The 19,065-nt window shown below is 49.0% G+C and overlaps 1 long non-coding RNA gene across 1 annotated transcript in view; it reads right to left on the reverse strand.

The window, feature by feature from the left end:
* Positions 1–5,659: 5,659 nt before the first annotated feature.
* The window catches only part of LOC144169467 (uncharacterized), a 384,099-nt gene continuing 370,693 nt past the window's right edge, over positions 5,660–19,065 (reverse strand). The window contains exon 5 of the long non-coding RNA XR_013322450.1: positions 5,660–5,715. This is a non-coding gene — a long non-coding RNA (uncharacterized LOC144169467). The remainder of the gene's footprint in view (positions 5,716–19,065) is intronic.

Consider the following 19,065-nt stretch of genomic DNA (forward strand, 5'->3'; position numbering starts at 1 on the left):
TAAGGTTAAGGGAAAGCGAAACGCAGCTATAATGAAGCATAGAGCTCTGTGGGGGTATAACAAATATGAAGTAGTAAGAGGAATGTGGAAAGGAGTAATGGTTCCGGGTCTCACGTTTGCGAATGCTGTACTCTGCTTAAAATCAGACGTTCTATCAGGCCTTGAAGTAAACCAGAGAACGGTAGGACGTTTGGCCTTAGGCGCGCATGGAAAAACAACTAACGAAGCAGTTCAGGGAGATATGGGCTGGGCGTCGTTTGAAGTTAGAGAAGCTCAGAGTAAAATATGCTTTGAGATGAGGTTGAGGGCAATGGATCAACGAAGGTGGGCAGCTAAGGTTTTTAGGTACCTATACTTGAAAAGCGTGGACACGCAGTGGTTAAGAAAGACTAGAAGGCTAACGATGAAATACGGAAAGAACAGTGGGGAATCCAAAACAGCCAAGGTAACCAAAAAAGAGGCAAGACAGATTGAAACGAATAAATGGAGGGAAAAAATGGAAGCTAAAACGTCGTTAGAGATGTACAGGGCTGAGAAGATGAACATCAGAAAGGAAAATTTCTACGATAATTCCCAGGGCAGTGCTTTGCTTTTTGAGGCTAGAGCAGGTTGCCTGCGAACTAAGAGTTTTGTGGGGAAGTATTCACAAAATGATGGGGTATGCGTGGTCTGCGGAAAAGAAACAGAAACTATGCGGCACATCGTGTTAGAATGTGAGAGTATCCATCCAAATCTACATGAAGGGAATATTGGGCTTTCAGAAGCCCTAGGATTTAAGGGTATCACAGAGGAAGTTACCTTCAAGGCTGTCGAGGGGACGAAAAGAAGATTAGAATGCTGGGGGACGAAAAGCAGAGAGGGGAATATTGCCTAGGACAGTTACCACCTGTAACAGAAAAAAAAAAGTATTTTGTGCCTAATAAGCTTTTTGTGCCTGCCCTAAGCAGCGCTAGTATTGAACCAAAAGTGTAAAACATAGGTATATTAGTTCTTTTTGGTAAGATGACATGTCATCACCCCGATACAAAGGGGAAACCAATAGAAATCATCATCATCATCATCATCATCACAATAGCGGCGCGCTGAATCGTAACAGGCTAAAGCTCGTTAAAAAAACCCTCCTAGTTATATTATACTGACATCTTTTATGAAGCAAGGGTAACGATCGCTGACGGCAAATGCCTTCACGAAATTTATTAATGACATTCTTCGGATACCGTGAGCCACCATGGCGAGAGCTCTGATTTTTTACATGCTCCCGCATTTCTGTGCGCACTCAATGAGGAAAAACCCGTCTGCCCGTGTGTTACGCTAGATGTGTCACGCTTGCGCCGAGTAACAAGACGCTATTCATAAGAGGCACTGAGGTCTTCGTACCTTGATATCGGACTACTTATATTTACCCTGTAAAATGTTTGTGCAGCCATGTATTTGCGTATAGTAATGAAGCCGCATCTAAAGGGGATAAGTGTATAGCGCTCCATAGGGACACATGGGATCTTATGGAGCTATTAATCCAGGGCCTTCACATTTTCATATCACATTTTAAATTTCTCCTAGAAAAATCTCTCCCCATAAAAACATCTGTGTACAGTAGTGAAGTAGACTTTAAAGAGGCTCGGTATTCAGGGCTTCAAAGTAATATATGTGTCTTGTGAAGGTATTTAATGTACGGCCTTCCTACTTTGCTATCAGCATGCTTATATGGCGCCTGAAAAAAAAATATTTCCATCAAGCCATGTGTGTATTGTAGTAAAGTCGACTTTAAAAGGGTTCGGTGCATTGAAGCATTTACTTGAGCATTCCATCTTGGAGTTCGCTTTTCCCATAGAAACGAAAAAGAAAAAAACAAAAAAAAACGCCCGTATGATCGAGATTTAGGTACACGTTAAAGATTCCCAGGTGGTCAAAATTAATCCAGAGCCCTCCACTACGGTGCGCCTCATCCCATGTGTAGCGTCGGCACGTTAAACCCCACAATCAATCAGAACAATAATCTTGGGAGTTGCTTCCAACTTCTTTTTTGTTTACATATTAAGATACCGGGCGACTGTTACGCATCCAGATGCAACGCTCGCGTTATTCTCAGGTACAGCACAGGAGCACAGAATATTATCGTTGAAGAGGAAATAAATACGCACGCACGTGGTTGGTGTTCAGCGATATCCACCCCACTGTAGCAAACCCAACACCATTCGTAAGCTGCGATAACTCATCTGGAGATAAATAAAGCCACTTTAAGGGCCACACTCTGAGTCCCTCCTGCAATCCATTTGCTCCCTCCACTCGGCTGAGGGGAGGATTCCGCAGTGCTTCTCTGCATGGGGAAATCGATTTCAAGGATCTCCTCCGCTGGAGGCTGGAGTGGAGGAAGGACTCAGAAAACCAGGGTAAATCTCGGACTGCGAGCTTTCTTAGGATTTTGTTTGCGCTTCATTTGATGAATGTCCCCGGTGGGAACACCCGGAAAGAGCGCATGTCTAGTGTTCGTCACGAGTTCCACACGAAGGCAGCGGCAGTGAGCGGCTGACTTGCGTTCAGAGTTTCAAGCGCGTGCAAGCCACGCAATTGCGTTCACTTTAAAGCAACAGCGGAAAAATTGAGAGGACCCGAATTTAGTGCTACAAAAAGAAATCCCCAAACAATTAACGTGAAAGAGAGGCAATCTCCTAACAGCGAAAAAGTAAGAGAGCACCGAATTTCATGGCTCACCGAAACGCTGGGCTCAACGCCGTCGGTAGCGTGATCAGCGCCCCGATACCGTTTCATCCATTCGGTTCCAGGTAGGCATGGCTGAGGCAATGTCTGTGCATCCCCCCCCCCCCCCCCCCCCCACCACCCCCCTTCCCTTCGATCTCCCTCATCCACTCCGTCGTTTTGACACGAACATAAAGCAACGTTCTATCCCACCGGCCGCCGTTGGGGCTGAAAGCAACAACAACAACAATGTTTGAACATTGTTGAGCTAAAGGCTCAACAATGCTGAACAAAAAGGCTCGCGAATTTAATCCTGAACGAATGAGCCATTTCTCCGCGTGAATGTTTAATACTGCAAAGACCAACTTCTGTAGCAGCTTGTGTGGCAATAAAATGTGGCTTATATGGCGACAGTGGGGCGGCAATGTTGCAATGCAGCGTAGCACTTAACCGTTTTTTGTTATTTTTTAACGCCATTGCTCTTTTAAAGATCCAATTACTCAATGTTCCAGACACCCTTCATAAATCCCCAGTTTTAGACACGTGCTCTTTTTTTTTTTTTTTTTTGCTGTCGCTGAATTTCGTTCATAACATAGTCGGCTGAGTTTTTCTCTCAGATGAAGTTTACCCATGATGCTGCTGGTTTTTCGAAGGCGCACATTTGTCGCGCGTCAGGTAACATAGAGTGTGGCAAAAAAAAAAAGAACTGCAACAAGAAACTTCAGCGTGCGCACATATCCCCCGAGAACGGTGGAAAAGGAAAGACAACACTTCAATGTCGACGCGCTACGCAGCTCAACGCCCGTAACGTGACCCTAAGCAAATCTTCAAAGCCGAAGGGCGTCGTCTTTTATATATTTGCGCAGAACTTGGCAGGAGTAACGAACTCTGACTGTCGCTATTAGTTCGCTGGCGCTCTAGCAGCGCGCGGGTTCTCTGAAATATAATCCGTTCTCGTGAAAAGTGTAGAAAATATTTTTTTTTTCCGGAAAATGCGCTGCACCCCTAATCCATCTTCACGAGCGAATTTCCCATCGGCATTATATGCACTGGAAATGTCGCAAGCGATCAAGAGAGACTGTGAGTTTGTAAGCGCGTGTGCGTGCGCACACACGCACACAATTCGTGTGGGTAATCTCACGCTCGTTGGCAGTTGCCCTTTGCCTGGGTCCCGCGGCTAAGCTCGATCAAGTGAACCAATCAGGGCACGGCTCACCGGAGTGTGGCGCAACAGCTGACTTGCGCAGTTAAGTTTCGCAAGTTTGAACACTGAGCGGCAGCTGATAGCTGCGAAAGGGCAATACAGGTGGGCTGAGGCCGTGAACCACGGATATTGATTCCACCCTCCGTACGTCTTCATTAACTCGAAGATGTCTCAAGTATCGGCGAACTCCAGCGGAGAATGCCCTGTTTAGGCCAGGCCGCCGGGAAAAAAACCGGCGATGCACGTTCGAACAGGGCTGGATGCCATGTCGCTGCTTCCTTGCATTTCAGTTTAAAAATGCAAGTTGTGTGGCACAATGGGCGTTTTCCATGACTTCTATCGGCGAATATGCGCTTGCGGGTTCCGCCATTACTTTTGGGGCTCTAATTTATCGCAAATACCCCTTCTAACGGCTGCGGTGGGGACACCAGGCTCAAGTCCAAACAGATACTGGTCGGCATTTGGGTGCCGCTACAGAAGCGCTCAGTCATCGGACGGTCGTAAGAAATGGTACTAAATTTCGTGAACAGCGATCTTCACGCATGAAGTTTAAAAATCGGAGCGCGGTTGGCATGCAAAGCAAGCCTCTTGGCTATCACTGCGGGCGTGCTTCGTGATTAGAAGCATTGGGCAAGAGCGTCACCGGCAAGCATGGCTGGAAGAGCCACACTAATTGTGCTTTACGAATTCCCCGTTACGAGAGCTCTACTTGGCCTGGAAAAGGACCATTTAGACGTGCTGAAAAATGCCTCAGTACAGTCACAGAATCCAGCTCTCGCCAGATGTCGCGGCGTACATTGCACTGCGACTATGCTGGGAGGTGGCCGAACTGTTTTTTTTTTTTCTACTCCTATACGTTGTTCGCTTTTAAACTTCGACTGAGTTTCTTGCTCCGCTACAAAACTTTTGGTATTTGTTGGGGATAAAACACACTGGTTGCTAAGGGATGGGGCAGACTGTTCTTCCTCTCCGTAAAGATTGCCTAGCAATATCTTTAATCTGTTGTTTACGCGTTCTCTACAGCTCGCCTGCTTCGGTGAATACTGTGCTCTTTTTCACGCAGCTTTTTTTTTTTTTTTTTTTGCCATGATCTCCCATCAAAACAGGAACAAGTACTTTTTAGCCTAGCACAAATGGCCCCCCTCTTAACTCCAGTCAGAGCCGCCCTATACTAAGGGCATGTTCCGAGGCCCTTAACCAGAAGCACCCCTTGAATGGACGCAAACCAGTTCCCAAAGGGACAATACAACTAAAATCACCAGCCGTAAAATAATAACGCCATAAGGCAGATTTCGTAAAGAAATTGTGCCCTCAACTGAGGGCAGGCAACGCGGCTGGTGGTTTTTAAAGCTTCATTCATTCATTCTCCGCGACTTTTTCGGGGAGATGGCCACTGCCATTTTTTTTTCTTAAAAGGACTCGAAACGTTACGTCACCACTAGGGCAGTACGACACTCTGAGATCGGGTTCGGCAGCCACGGCCTGCAGATATTTTTAATGTTTGCCTGTTGTTATTCTGCTGTATCTTATTAATGGTTATCAAGTATTTTGATTGCTGCTACGGAGACGAAATGACACACACGAGCGATTCGTCGTCAGCCACACAAAGCAGGTGAACATGACGCTCCCAAATCTGTTAAAAATGGCGATGGCCTGAAGCACGTGGAAGAGATAGAAAGCGGATGGAGTGTTTCGGGCTCCAGTAAGCCTTCGTAAAGCCAGCGCTGCATACGCTCATAGGCCGGAGGCTCATCTTACCTTGCTTTGTTAATGCTGCGCGCGGTTATCTGGTATGCCGCAGAAATGCACGTCCCCTGCAATGAGCATGACACAATAAAGCCGATAAAGGTTGATTGCATTGACTGAACTCGCAAAATACGTAGACGCCAACGTTTACCCCAAGGAAAACAAGATAAGAAAGCAGAGAAGAAACGTTTGCTCTTCCGTACGATGGCAGGATTGCCACCATTCGCTACTGCTTAAAACGGCAGTGCTTAGAATAAAATTCGTGCAAATTCACAGGTTTGAAATTAAATCTGAACTGCGGAAATTTGTTTGCAATGAAAATACTCTGGTAATGCTTGATATATGGTTGGCGAATGTTTCCGTTCGTCGTACTGATGCTATTAAAATTACCATAGGTATTGTAGGCTCTGTGTTAACTGCGCATAATCAAGCTGTGGTATGTGTTTTGCCTTCTCCTACAATCCAGCGAAAAATTTCCTCTTGTATGCCGGCGAAGCGATGAGAAAGATTCCATGATAGATGCCCAGGGACTTTATTTCGAAATAAAAAAATAACAGAAATTCCTTGTGCCGAAAGCTATGATTTTGTGTTCAGTACAAACCAGTAAGTGCTCGAAGCGAATCTTCGCGCCTGATATCCTGAGATTTTGCTCCCAACAGGTTCGCGCCTGATATGTTTTGCTAGAAAGCTTAAAATTTTCGATTACGCTTAGTAACTTCTTTTTTTACCTATCTCCTGTGACTCGCTAAGGCAAGAAGCACACTTTTTCTAGCTTTCGTATTACTGCGAAGCAGCCGTTACCGTCACAGATAAAAAAGCAATCGACCTCAATATCTAAAGTCGGAACTTTCATATAAAAAAAACTGTTGTTGATTCCTCTGTCATAGGAATCAGTAAAACACGAAAGTGAAATGTGCAGTGAAATCTGCAGCTGAGCATGATTTTCGGGTGCTGTCTTGTGGGTGTGCTTGGCGAGCGACGTCTTGCTGGCAGGCCGCTTCGGAAAAGGTGTACTGGCGTCATTTCCGTACTGGATATGACGTCAGTGAAATCTTGGCGTATCACGGCATAAAATACTTTGGTGTTAAAATGTAAAACCAGAAAACAGCAACCATGAGTATAATGTACTCTTTAGTACTAAAGGTTGCTTCCCTGCAAGAAGACCCTGTGTGCAGCGGTGCACCCTTTACAGGCCGCTTGCTTCGTTGCACCGGCGTCACTTCCGTGACGGATATGACGGCAGCGAAATCTACGTGTATCCGGGAATAAAACACTTTTGTGTTAAAAGAAATATGGCAAAAACTTGCGGCTGCTTCCATTCACAATAAATGCACACAACGCAAGAGCTCCGACATTGATTGTTGGTGCTGTCCATTCACGTGCGTTCCGTAAATTCCGACAAAACACTGATTTCATCGAAATAAATGAAGGACAGGAAGCAACCCCCGTTAAAGATAAATTCCACTGATGTTTCAGATAGAGTTTTATTTTTATTTTTTTGCCTGAGTGTGCTTTGTTTCCCAGTCAAACATTCCTCGAATCTGCTCTAAAAATTTTATTCCTAAAAAAAGTAAAACCCGCATCGTAGGGATCATATGCGCATGCATAGCTGCGTAGTATTGTCGACTATAGTGTTTTTATCGAAAAGCAGGAGCATCGCTCCCACTTCTGTGATTTGCTTCTTCCACGTCAAGTAAATGCTACATGGCTGCAACATTTCCTTTCCCATTCGGGAAATAGCCCCGTTCATCGTACGTAAATAGAGCTGCGTCTGCACTCCCCCGCCCAAGCTTCTCCGGTTCTGGGGCAGTGCCCGCAGTAATCACATATTTTTGTTCTTTTGAGAGGGTCGGCGGGCCGAAAAATGTCCCCCGATGGTCGCATATTGTGCAGCGGTGGTTTAACCGCCATCTCACTGCCGTAATATATGGTTCACTTTACTGGCACTTCCTACTCTCATCGAATTCGTCTTTGGACGCTGGGCCACATCATCATCAACCGCCTATTTATGTCAAGTGCAGGACTAAATATTCAACGACAAAACAAAGAGAAGCGAACACAAGATATGCAGACAGGACTCGCGGAAATGCACAGCCCGGAACTCACAAGTGCCCAACGCGCGAAAATTCCTGACATCACAAGGCTTAGCCTTGTCAACAAGCATCGCTGTTGTTGACAACGCTACAGTGAAAACAATGTTTCGATATCCTTGCATTGCGAAGGAAATTTTCCCTCTATGCTTCGTTTTTTTTTTTTTTTTTTTTTCAGAGCGTAATCGGTGTTAACCCGATGTAGGGTGAACTGTCCTTCTGAATGCTGAGAGAGTAGAGTGAAAATTAGTGTTTTCATACGTTCCTTCACGTCGAGTGATACCGAGCAATTATCATTGGAAGTACACCATCTATCTACGCGAATTCGGTGGTCTTTGTTCAAAGATTCGCTTTGTAGGCCTGTAAAGGTAGGGGTGCATACAGCGTGATGAATACCCTTGAAAAGAAACTAATCGCCGCACGCTTGCAACTTTTCAAACACACGCGTGGGACAAAGGTATTACACTCTGTAAAAGGCAGTGTCGGGAAAGGGTTAAAAATCCGCCTAGGGCATCGAAAGGAAGTTGCCTCCCCCTGCTTGTATTGAAAAGCAATTAGACTGAGCCCGTAAGACACACGTTTGAGAAAGATAGCGGAAAGCGAATATTCAGCGCACAATGTAAAGCGGGACGGCAGCAAGTGGGACGGAGAGGAGCCGGTTCATATTTCACCCTCGTGCCATCATTCCAAGAGCATTGGAGGACGGACAGCGCCCGCCGCAAAGAAAAGCGAAGGCGCGTCGCGGGGAAAAGCGGAGAGCGAGCGCGCCGAGGGAAGAGGACCAAACTCGGCGCGGACATCTGCTAGCTGTTTCCAGAGGATGGAAGGGGGACGACTCCGCGATCTCAGGCCGCGAGGGTGGGAAGGGGGGGGGGGGGGGGGTGCAGAGGCAGATAGGGACCCGAGGCCCGAGGGGTGGGCGGCGACGTCGCCATGCGGCAGCCGCCGAGGCCAGATTGTTTTCGGGGTGATGTACGATGCACAGCCCAGGCGTGCGCTAGGCTCGCTATCAATTAATAACCTCTCTCGAAGACGACATGGCTCGTGATGGATGCCATATCGCTCGTAGCGCGCGCGCTTCCCGAGACTCCCACCCAGAGATCACGTCGTGCCCTTCGGATGCTTCGGCCTTCCAAGGCTGCAACGTCGCCGCTATGCTTCTGGCTGATGCAGACTACATAAGCCGTGGGAAAACAAATATGGGGGATTATATGAAAAAAGTAGAGTGGTGCGGATAGCGTCTGATAGGGCTCTTTGTTAAGTTTATCTTCAGTTTCTAGTGCCCTCAAGACCACGGCGGCTTATAATGCTACCCTCCAAAGACTTCGTTCCTGCCCCTCTCGACATTGTCTTCATTAGTTGCTCTTACCAGCCTATAATTGTTATAGTCCTAAGGTTGTACATTTGCTTTTCAGCCTATAATTGTTATGGTCGTAAGGTTGCTTTTATGGTTTTGTTTTTGCAAGTTACACCCTGCTGAGGAAGTGTTGGCACATATATTTCCCATCAACGCACTCAACTCACCTGTTCGCGAAATCTGCGAGTGTGTGTGTGTGCATCAGGCAACCTGGTCTAATCTGTCGCTTTCCCTCACTATCGAAACACTTTCTTGTCAGTCACCATTTCTCACTTCTAGCATTTTGTCTCTTGTACACTACCATTTGTTACTGTATTCGGCCCTGTCTCCTTTGTGCCCCACATTTGAATGCACTGATATGTGTCCGGGGGACACATATCACCCTTTTCATCATTCGCAATATTTCTGGAATGAGGAACGCGGGCGCTCGCCGTCATCTTCCAAGATTGCCCACCATCATCTAAGCTTCATTGTTCTCTCGCTCCCTTTTTTTGTCTCGCATGGGCAAAAACCAAACACAAAAATGCTCGCATGGGCTGTCTGACAGGCGTTTAAACTCAGGCGTTCCAGACATCCGCCCGAAGCGCATGAGAGCTTTTCCTGTCCCGTTGCACTGTGCCCGTGATCCAAAGTTCTCATTGCGAACCTTATTTGATGCAGCAGCGACCGCAACACTGCTTGTGCTAACACGAACACTGGCGAATGCGCAATACGGGGCATATGCCTTGGAACAGGTCTCATACTGCACGCAGAAGTAAGCCCGCATGTCGAACCTTGCGGGAAAAAAAAAAAAAAAAACAACCTCGGTAGCGAAAAAAAAAAAATGATTGTACAAACGTTTTCTGGCTTAAATATACTACAGGCAGAGATCACTTGAAGCCAAAGCTGTTTAACGCACCCTCAAATGCTCGTTCGTCTAAGAAAAAAAAAGAAAAAAAATCTGTGTGCGCAAGAAACAAATGTAAATGTCCCAAGACCAGGTAGGCGCTAAGCGGTGAAAGAGATGCGTGTGTTAGACGCTAGGAAGAGTAAGTAAGCAAAGCAAAAGGAAGAGAAGCTTGAATTGGAAAAACTAAGAATAACGATGACGCCCAGTGGATAAAGTAGTGGGGAGCGGGAGAGAGTAACACGCCGTGTTTGGTGTCAAGCAGCGTCTATTCCAAAGCACCCGGCGTGGTGCTATACGCGGAGGGTGTTGGAAATTCGCACTTATTAAATTTTCTCCCCCTACCCGTTAGGAGTGGGACTCGGGGGCCCGTGGCCGGCTCTAACAGGATGGACGCGCGTGTGCTCACGGTCTGAGAGCCGACCCGCTGCCTCGGCTGGGCTCAGACAAACAGGAGCCGCGGCTCCTCGTCAAAACATTGTGCCTAGCCCACGGCTGCTCCCCCTTCCTCTGTTTCGTCTCTATGCACGTGTGGGGGGTGAGGCGAGACACAGATCAGCTCCGAGTACCTGGCGGCGCTATTCCCCTGCTCTCGTCTTTGTTCACTTTTTTAGCCGTGCTCCTTTTGTGTGTGCGTGTGGCTAGCAGGAGAAAGTGAGCCTGCAGCATAGAGAGAAAGAGAGAAGGCGTAGGAGAGGGGATGGAGCAAAAGTAGACTGAACTGGTCTCCTGTAGATGCTTTTCCTCTCTTGTCATGGCACTGGACCTCGTCAGAGAGGAGTCCGCTGCACTACAACTACTGCGCTCCCGCGGCCGCTCGCCGATAGCTCGTGCCGCCGGCTCGTGGCAATTCGAGATTGAATTACCACGGGGACCGTTGGCACTGGCTTTGACTAGGCCTGGGGAAAAGGACTCGGGGTGGTATAACAGGGCGCCGTTATGGGGACGTGGGGGGAGGGGGAAGGCAGCATGTGTGTGGGAGAACTTATAAGCGTACTAAGCTCCCTTCCTTATCTGTATAGACCGCGGTATACCGAAGAGAAAGTTTGGCGCCCAAATTGGACGCGAGAGCGAAGCGGGAGAAGGAGGGGGAGGGGGGGGGGCGTTGGCGCTACTTGTATAAGAGTTATTTAGGAACAACGGAACAGGTTTACCTTCGATGTAGTTACTTTAGCGAACGAGACCTCTATGCAAGCATTTGGTTTTGGGCGGATACTATCACACAATATGATAGATGCCAGAATTTACCAAAACTCCGTCCTACGTACTGTGTACATACGTGCGTCATAAAATATATCCGCCGTGTTAAGTAACCTTTTAAAGTGTTGAGCAAAGCCTCCACATTTGCCTCGTTCGAAGAGTCGACATCGTTTGATATTTGGATGAGGGAATGGCCGGCAACACAGTCGTTGCAGACGAGTGTAGGAGGGAGGCCTTATTTACGATTTCTTTCGGCCCATGCGCAAACTTGTTTGAGTTGGCAGTGCTGGGAACCGACACGTCCTGGGGGTGTGAAACGCATCGTTCGGGGAACTTCCGTACACGTGACGCGTACACTCTTTCCTGTCCAGCGCACCATCGGAAGACGACTCGATGGGGCAGAATGTGTTCGACGCTGTACTCTTAGCTGGCCTTGCAAACTAAATAAATGTCTCAGTGGCAAAGGAAAGCTAGACAAGAAGAGCGGACGACATGCGAATGGCTGCTCTATTCGCATGTATGTCGTCTTCTTGCTCAGGTGCTGCCTTGCGCTGCTTCAGAAATTTCGACACAAATTTTGCGGGGCACCCCCCTCCGGCACAAAATGGCGGCTGTCCTTTAAGCGTTCCTCGCACGTTTTATTTTTTCGGTGGCGCAGGAATTCAGTGGCAAAAGCTTGGAGATGGATACGTCGAAGTGTGTTCGAATTGGACGATTAGAGAGAAACGTGCTGAGCTTAAGCGATGAAAAAGGAACAAGTGGGGCTTATGGGGTCATCCCGTCGAAGACTCAAATGCATGGCCTTGTTCGTAGTTCGTATAGCAGCAGAACGATTTACGGACTACGCCTCTGTGGCGAAGGTTATTTGGTAAAATTGTGATGAGAACCAATCCAGAACACACGTATCTCGTCCAGTTCCATCTTGCTAGTCTTCATCATCATCACCAGCCTATCTACGCCCACTGCAGGGCAAAGGCCTCTCCCATTATTCTCCGGTCCTGTGCCAACTGTGAAAAATTTATCCCTGCAAACTTCTTGATCCCATCTAACTTTCTGCCGCCCCCTGCTACGCTTGCCTTTTCTAGGGATCCACTCTGTTACCCTTAATGACCAGCGGTTATCTTGCCTGCGCATTACATGCCCTGCCCACGTCCATGTCTTCTTCTTAATTTCTACTAGTATTTCCTTAACACGCGTTTGTTCCCTGTCCCACTCCGCTCTCTTCTTGTCCCTTAATGTTACAGCTATCATTTTCCGCTCCATTTCCCTCTGAGTCGTTCTCAATTTAAGTTGAACCCTCTTAGTGAGCCTCCAAGTTTCTGCCCCGTAGGTGAGTACCGGTAAGATGCAGCTGTCATGCACTTTCTTCTTCAGAGACAATGGTAGGCTGCCATTCATTATCTTAGAATGCCTGCCGTATGCACTCCACCTCATTCTTATCCTTCTGGTTATCTCTGCGTCATGGTTGGGATCCGGGGTCACAACTTGGCCTAAGTAGATATATTCGCTTACCACTTCGACTGCCTCGCCACCTATCTCAAACCGCTGTGCTTTCCCGAGGTTATTGATCATTACTTTAGTATTCGCTTAGCGCCAATTCGCTAGCACACTGGAAAAAACAATGACCGTTGAGCAGTGCCGCCGCCAATACTTTCATTTACTCAGAGCGCGTCCTAAGACAAATTTAGGCACCGACACTTGAGTATAAAAGGCACCTGTGTAACGTACGCCACGCAGCGAACAAGTGTATCCCCGCTGTGTTCTGGGATGAATGGCGCCGCTATACTGAGTGCGTCTTACTACGCGGTCACCGTGCAGTAGTACCTCTAGGGCACTTCGTGTGACGACGAGGCGACGATTGCATGAAGTGTGCCAGTGCGCCACAGCTCGAACAGCATGTGGACGATAACCCCTAGTGCGCGGAGAATGGTCACCACGCAAGCTCTTCTTACAACGTCCTCAGAGCAAGATGAAATGTGAAGCAGTGAGCCGCGCAGCTTCCAAATGACCCGTCTCAGTCGTGAACGTGTGTAGCGAGGAGATCCATTTGCTCACCTACTAAAATGGTATCGACGACGCTGAGCAGCTGCGCTTTGTCTGACATAACGCTTGGCTGTTTGAAAGACTCGTGGACGCTTGACAATTTACATTCTAGCCTGGGTGCTTGGGAAGCGCAGCTACTTGGTGTGGTGGAGTGTACTGCAAGGTTCGGCCAGGGGACTCCGCTCCCGTCTCCTAGCCTGCCAGGCATAACGATTCGGTCAGCGTGAACGCCTTGACGTTGCCGCGGGCCAAGTCGGGGGCAGAAACTTCTTTTCTGGGCTTGCTGTGGGTTTATTTACACGCACGTAGGCGGCCGTACGCCAAGGGCGCCAGCTGTGAGTGTTTTCGAGCGATTGATTTTGTCTGGGTCGCCGCATTAATGCAGGACGGGGGATATTCGTGTCCGGTTTGTTAGCCGTGGGTGATCCACTCAGGCCGCCGCCGCGAGGAGGGAGCCGGCGTCTTGTCGCCGGGGCGTTCGGGCGTTTGATTTCGCTGATTGCGGTTCGTTTGGCCCGCTTTTGTTGCACGCGCCCGGCCGCCCGCAGAATGCTAATGCGCGCCCCACAGTAGCCGCTGCTCCTCAGCCCGAACACACTGTCTCCGGCTTCCTCCTCCGGCCGACGCCACGAGCCCGACTCGCAGGTCGGCCGGAGCCACGGCTCGGTTCCCATATATAAGCCACAATTGGTCTGCTGCCTGTCTCGAAAGCGGAAGCGGACCCCTCTTTGTTGAGTTTGCAATTCTGGACGCTGCGCCAGGCTATGCACTCGAAAGGGCAGAAATTCCTGAGCGCTCGAACAGTTGTTTAAAACTCGTCTCCCCTCTCACTGAGATTTCGTGCTCAAAGCGAGGAGATTAAAGTGTGAAAATCTGGCACTGCAATTCCATTCGCATGCCCGACAGCACTGTGCGCTGGCAGTAGACAGAGAAGCCAGCCACATTCGCCTTTCCGTGGCGCCAGAAGCTCACTCACCACCGCCGACTCTGCCTTTGAAATTGTGTTTTGAATGAATAACCAAGCCGCCTTCAACCTCTATGCTGTGTTGCTAGTTTCGCGCGCATTGCCGGGGCTCTTGATCAAGCATTAAATGCGCTGGAAGGAAGAGACGAGGGGGGTAGCGGCCGTGTTTTCGCGGCCCAGGGTGCACCCAAATTCGTTTTTCAAGCCAAGCTTGAGATAACTGACTTGAACGTGCGATGTATAATCTAAACGCCATACAGTAAATCCCACCTTAGGGAGCTCTGATGACGATGACGAGGATGATGATGATGATGATGAGGATGACGACGACGACGACGACGACGACGATGATGATGATGGTGGTGGTGGTGGTGGTGGCATGAATTTTTTTTAATGAACGTTTATTTTGCCACAGGGCATATATATGGGGGTATGAGTTGATGGTGATTAGATAAAAAGAACGGGAATTCAGGCCTTGACATTTTCACTCAGTAGAGTGGAAGCTTGGGCGTGTTGGTAATTCATTTTGGAAAAAGTAATTAATTTCAATGGTAATTCATTTCAACAAATGCGAAATTATCTACAGGCACCCTGAACAGCTAACACTCGAAATCGTGAAGCTGACCAGATACAGCGACTGGGGGAACTATGCATCAGCGTGCCGTGGATAGCACTTTCCAAAAACGAACTCCATTATCTGGCTGTGCCGCGATAGTGTTCAACACGCGTATAAGTGAGACCTCATGCCCTTCGCTTTCTTTATCTTTTTTTTTTTTTGTCTTTTTTTGTGTTTCCCCTTCTGTATATATTCTGGGCGGTATCGTCAATAAAGCTTGTTGAAGTCAGCGCTTGTCCTGTGTTCTTCTTCATCATCGTCTCCCGCGCTGTGAACCCTTCTTCCAAAATTGACATTTTCATTGGCATGAATTCCCGTTCACAGGTTTATGGGTAGGCCACAGGTGATTCGTTCGGCCGAAGAGCAGGCGGTTAGGCGAGCACGCGCCCGTGAGCATGAGCGTGATCGTGAGCGTGAACATCGTGCGTACCCCGAAGTTCGTCAGGCGGAAGTGGAGGCCAACAAGCGACGAAGGCTTCGGTTGTCGTTGTACGTTGCGTGTTTACCGCCAAGCTTCGGGTGTTTCACCTTTTCCTTTCAGAAAGAGACCAAAACTTTTTTTCTAGAACGTTGCACCGATGGAGCTTTTCCTTGTGATAGCTCTCAAAGCGACAGTATAGCACCTGATCAAGCTGAGCAGGCGTCGCAAGGCGGGTTGGTTGGTTTGTATAGCTATTGTATTCTTGCTGAACCTGTTCTTTTAATTTTGCCTTTTATAGGTTGAGCCAACAAGGTCGAAATCAGAGCACCGCCCTTGCTATTAGTCCAGTTTGTGAGCTGTTTTTCACCGTCAGCTGTAACAAGTTCGAGGTTCTCGCTTTTTAAGCGGTGATCCCACTCAAGTGCGCAATCGCGCTGTCCCGTTCAAAGTGGGGAACTAAATGGGGGCGTACCGAAGTCGCCGCTAAGCACTGAACAGCTCGTTTGCGATTGCACCGCCGGTCCTTCTCTCGCCCTCCAAGCTGCTCCCTACTCTAGCAGCATCAGTGTCATCGGTTCCTACACAAGCTCAGATGATCCTGAGAGCACGTTTCTATAGGTGAGATACATAAGAACGGTCGAAGTGGTACATTGCAAGGTGACGTTCTTCGAGTCAGCACAGCTGCTTATTCTACGCGTATATGTTAGCGAACGCGGTTTAGAGGCGCTATTTTTTTGTGTGTGTGGCTGTGGCATTGACCACGAAGTAGCAAGCAGGGCCCAGGGCTCCGAACAACTCCAGGGTTTTGTGCATCCATTTGCTTCGTTTTCTCGTGACGCTGACACAAGCATCCGCCGTGGATAGGCCACTAGTCGACGTTCAATTTAGCTGAGCTTCTTTCGACGTTTTACTGATTAACCAAAGCTGCCACCGCGAGGCCCCACTATTTGTAGTTAGTTCGGCAGCGTGAAAGGTGCAGTGACAAATCTCTGCTTTAATGAACGAATTGCTATAGCTCAATGAAGCCGTAGTTAGATGTTTTCATCTACTGTCTGCCATATGCATGCAAGTCCGCCGGAGGCTTTCGTTTTCGTTCTGAAGCTAAAGCTACAGAGGATTACCCTGAAGGCGGAACTGATAAACCTACTCAGAGAAAAGCAGAGATGATTAGGAAAAGATCATTTCAAATCACGTGTACTGCTGTTTGAAATCTCGACTTTAAGGTTTAAAAAATCTTTGTGGCCCCATACTGCTCTTGGTTTTTCCTGTTTCAATAAACGTCTCTCCGGGTTTGGTCCCGACCACGGTGGCTGCTTTTCAGATGGAAGCAAATAGCGGAACGTCCCTGTGTCGAGATTTCGGCTACGGATCCCCAGATGGTAAAAACTAATCCCGACCCCTTCCACTACGGCGCGCCTCATAGCCCAGGTGTAGCTTCGGCGCGTCAAACTCCGTAGTCAATGAATAAATCTCTCTCTCTCTCTCTCTCTCTCTCTCTCTCTCTCTCTCTCTCTCTCTCTCTCTCTCTCTCTCTCTCTCTCTCTCTCTCTCTCTCTCTCTCTCTCTCTCTCTCTCTCTCTCTCTCTCTCTCTCTCTCTCTCTCTCTCTCTCTCTCTCCCCACCTTCATTTTCGTATTCAGTCCTTTGGCTGAAACGTAAACAAGAGAGTTCTCTAGTAACGTGCTATGTTGTTATTGAAATTCTCTATAAGAAAAGCCCGTATGCTTTCAAACAACCGCTCTCGAAGCTATTTTGCAGACCACCGTGTATCCGTCTTCTCTGAACAGGCCTCCAACCCGACAGTTCGAAAAAGAAATCTACTGTCTATGACTAATGTTTATAGAGTGAGATGGAGCCTTATACGTACGCGTAAAAATAGTCCTTTCGCTGTCATGTGCCGGTGATACAGCCCCCCCTACCCTGCCCACCCCCCCACCGCGCGTTGGGCTCAGTGACCACTACAGTAAACAGAGTGTTTCTGTTTTAATCTCATCTCTTACTTAAACACCCCGCAGTTTCTGAGGGACTCCAGTTGAATTTTAGGTTTCAGCACGGTCTTACGGTGGAACGCATCGAGAGCGCTTTCCAATTTAGCGCAGCTACCATTGGGCCCAAATATTAGCGCAACAATAAGAGACCAATAACGTGTGCAGGCTTTGAGTAGAGAGATGCATACCTCTAGAGACGGCGGGCCGACGGTAAATAGCAAATTCCTGACTCATTTCTCGGCGCGGGCATGAGCGAAGCACTCGGCCCGTTCCCCCCGAACGCATTGACAAACACGGCAGTGACGTGAACGCGTTTCGGCGTGTCCTTGATTAGCCCGCATATGGGCCCATTATGGGTTTGTTTGAGGAGTACATAACAATCGGGCCCCCCCAGTGCGCGCACTCGGTAAGCCACTTCAAACGCGCTCGACCTCTGCACGCGGCCACACGGTGCAGCAGGGGCGTCCTCCGCTTCATCCCTCGTCGTCGTCGTCTTTGTCTTGTTCATTCTGCTCGCGTTTTCATCCCGAGCTGCAGCGCGACGTTATTCGCGGGGATGAGGCTGAACGTAACGCAGAGGCCCTTCAACCAACGCAGCTCGTCACCTCCACTCTTCCAACCATGTTCAGGCTATGTACGCTGCTCTTCATTTTGTTCATACTTGGGTGTTTTTTGAGGGCGCTGCGTGAGTGCTTTCGGAGCTGGCGGCAGCGGTGGCGGCGGACGAGGGACGTAATTAGGTGGTTTCTTGGTATGAGTCACGCCGTCCGCACGAGAGAGGGGCGGGCAGCGCGCGGTGTTGAACACGCGGCGCGTGCAAAAGCCGACCGCCACTGGCAACGCCGCGGCCTCTCTCCCCCTCGGCCTGCGCGCACACGGTTATCGGCCGATGCCTGGAGTAGCGGCGGCTAAGACCGCGGGCTCGTTCAACTTGTTTAATTTGTATTAACGGGCTCGCGGGATGACGCGCCTTCCCCCTGCCATTACGGCGAGCCACGCGACCCAGCAGACGAGTCAGTCGCTTCGCATCGTTCAAACGCCGCCCGTGACTGACTGCGTAGGAAAGAATCGGTACGATTCGAAGTGGGAGAAGGAAAAAATATATCTGAAAAGAAAAGCGCAATGAAATTCGGAATCGCGACCTGTTCCTTCTCCGCTTCCCGTGTTGAGTGGCTGCTGCCGAAGGGAAAGAATGGCGAGCGATGTTCCTGGTTCGCAGCCGCGAAGAATGGCTCTCCGGGGGAGTCGAGAGCGTGCACGCGGCTGCCCCTAATCACGGTTCGCTTTTACACGCACACGTGGCCTTGCACTCTGCGCTGTCTCACGAGCAGTGCGCGACGCCTCCCAGGGCATCGCGAAAAGCAAAAAAAAAAAAAAAAAAAAAAAAAAAAAAGAGGAACGCGCCTCAGTTTTGCCCTCACGCCACAGCCGAGAGACAAGGCCTCCTGCAGAACGGCCGTACAGCGCGGAAACTTTTTTTCCCAATATGACCGGAATCGGCGCAATAGCGCTGTTTGATCTCGGCCCCTTATTCGGGCGTAGCGACGTCATGTATGCTCGATCGCTGACCTATTGTTGCGGCGTTTCCTCACCTAGGTCGGGTAGCTAAAATTCGAGCAGACATACTCGCCTCGGTACCGTCTGCGCCTCGCCGGCCGTAGTTGTCGCACCCGTCACATGCCGTCTTCGCTTAATGTCACTTTTGGAATGAAAAGAAGAAAAAACCTCGAAGGAAAAGGTGGAGGGGGTCGAGAAAGAGGAGTGCAAACTCGCGCGCTAGCCGCCACTGCGAACAAAGGCGTCAGCGCACGGTCTGTCTTGCTTCACATTCCTTTGCTCCTACCTTTTATTTG

The sequence above is a fragment of the Haemaphysalis longicornis genome, unplaced genomic scaffold (assembly GCF_048455015.1).
Source record: "Haemaphysalis longicornis isolate Haplotype H1 unplaced genomic scaffold, Haemaphysalis longicornis Haplotype H1 scaffold_1, whole genome shotgun sequence".
Classification (NCBI taxonomy): domain Eukaryota; kingdom Metazoa; phylum Arthropoda; class Arachnida; order Ixodida; family Ixodidae; genus Haemaphysalis; species Haemaphysalis longicornis.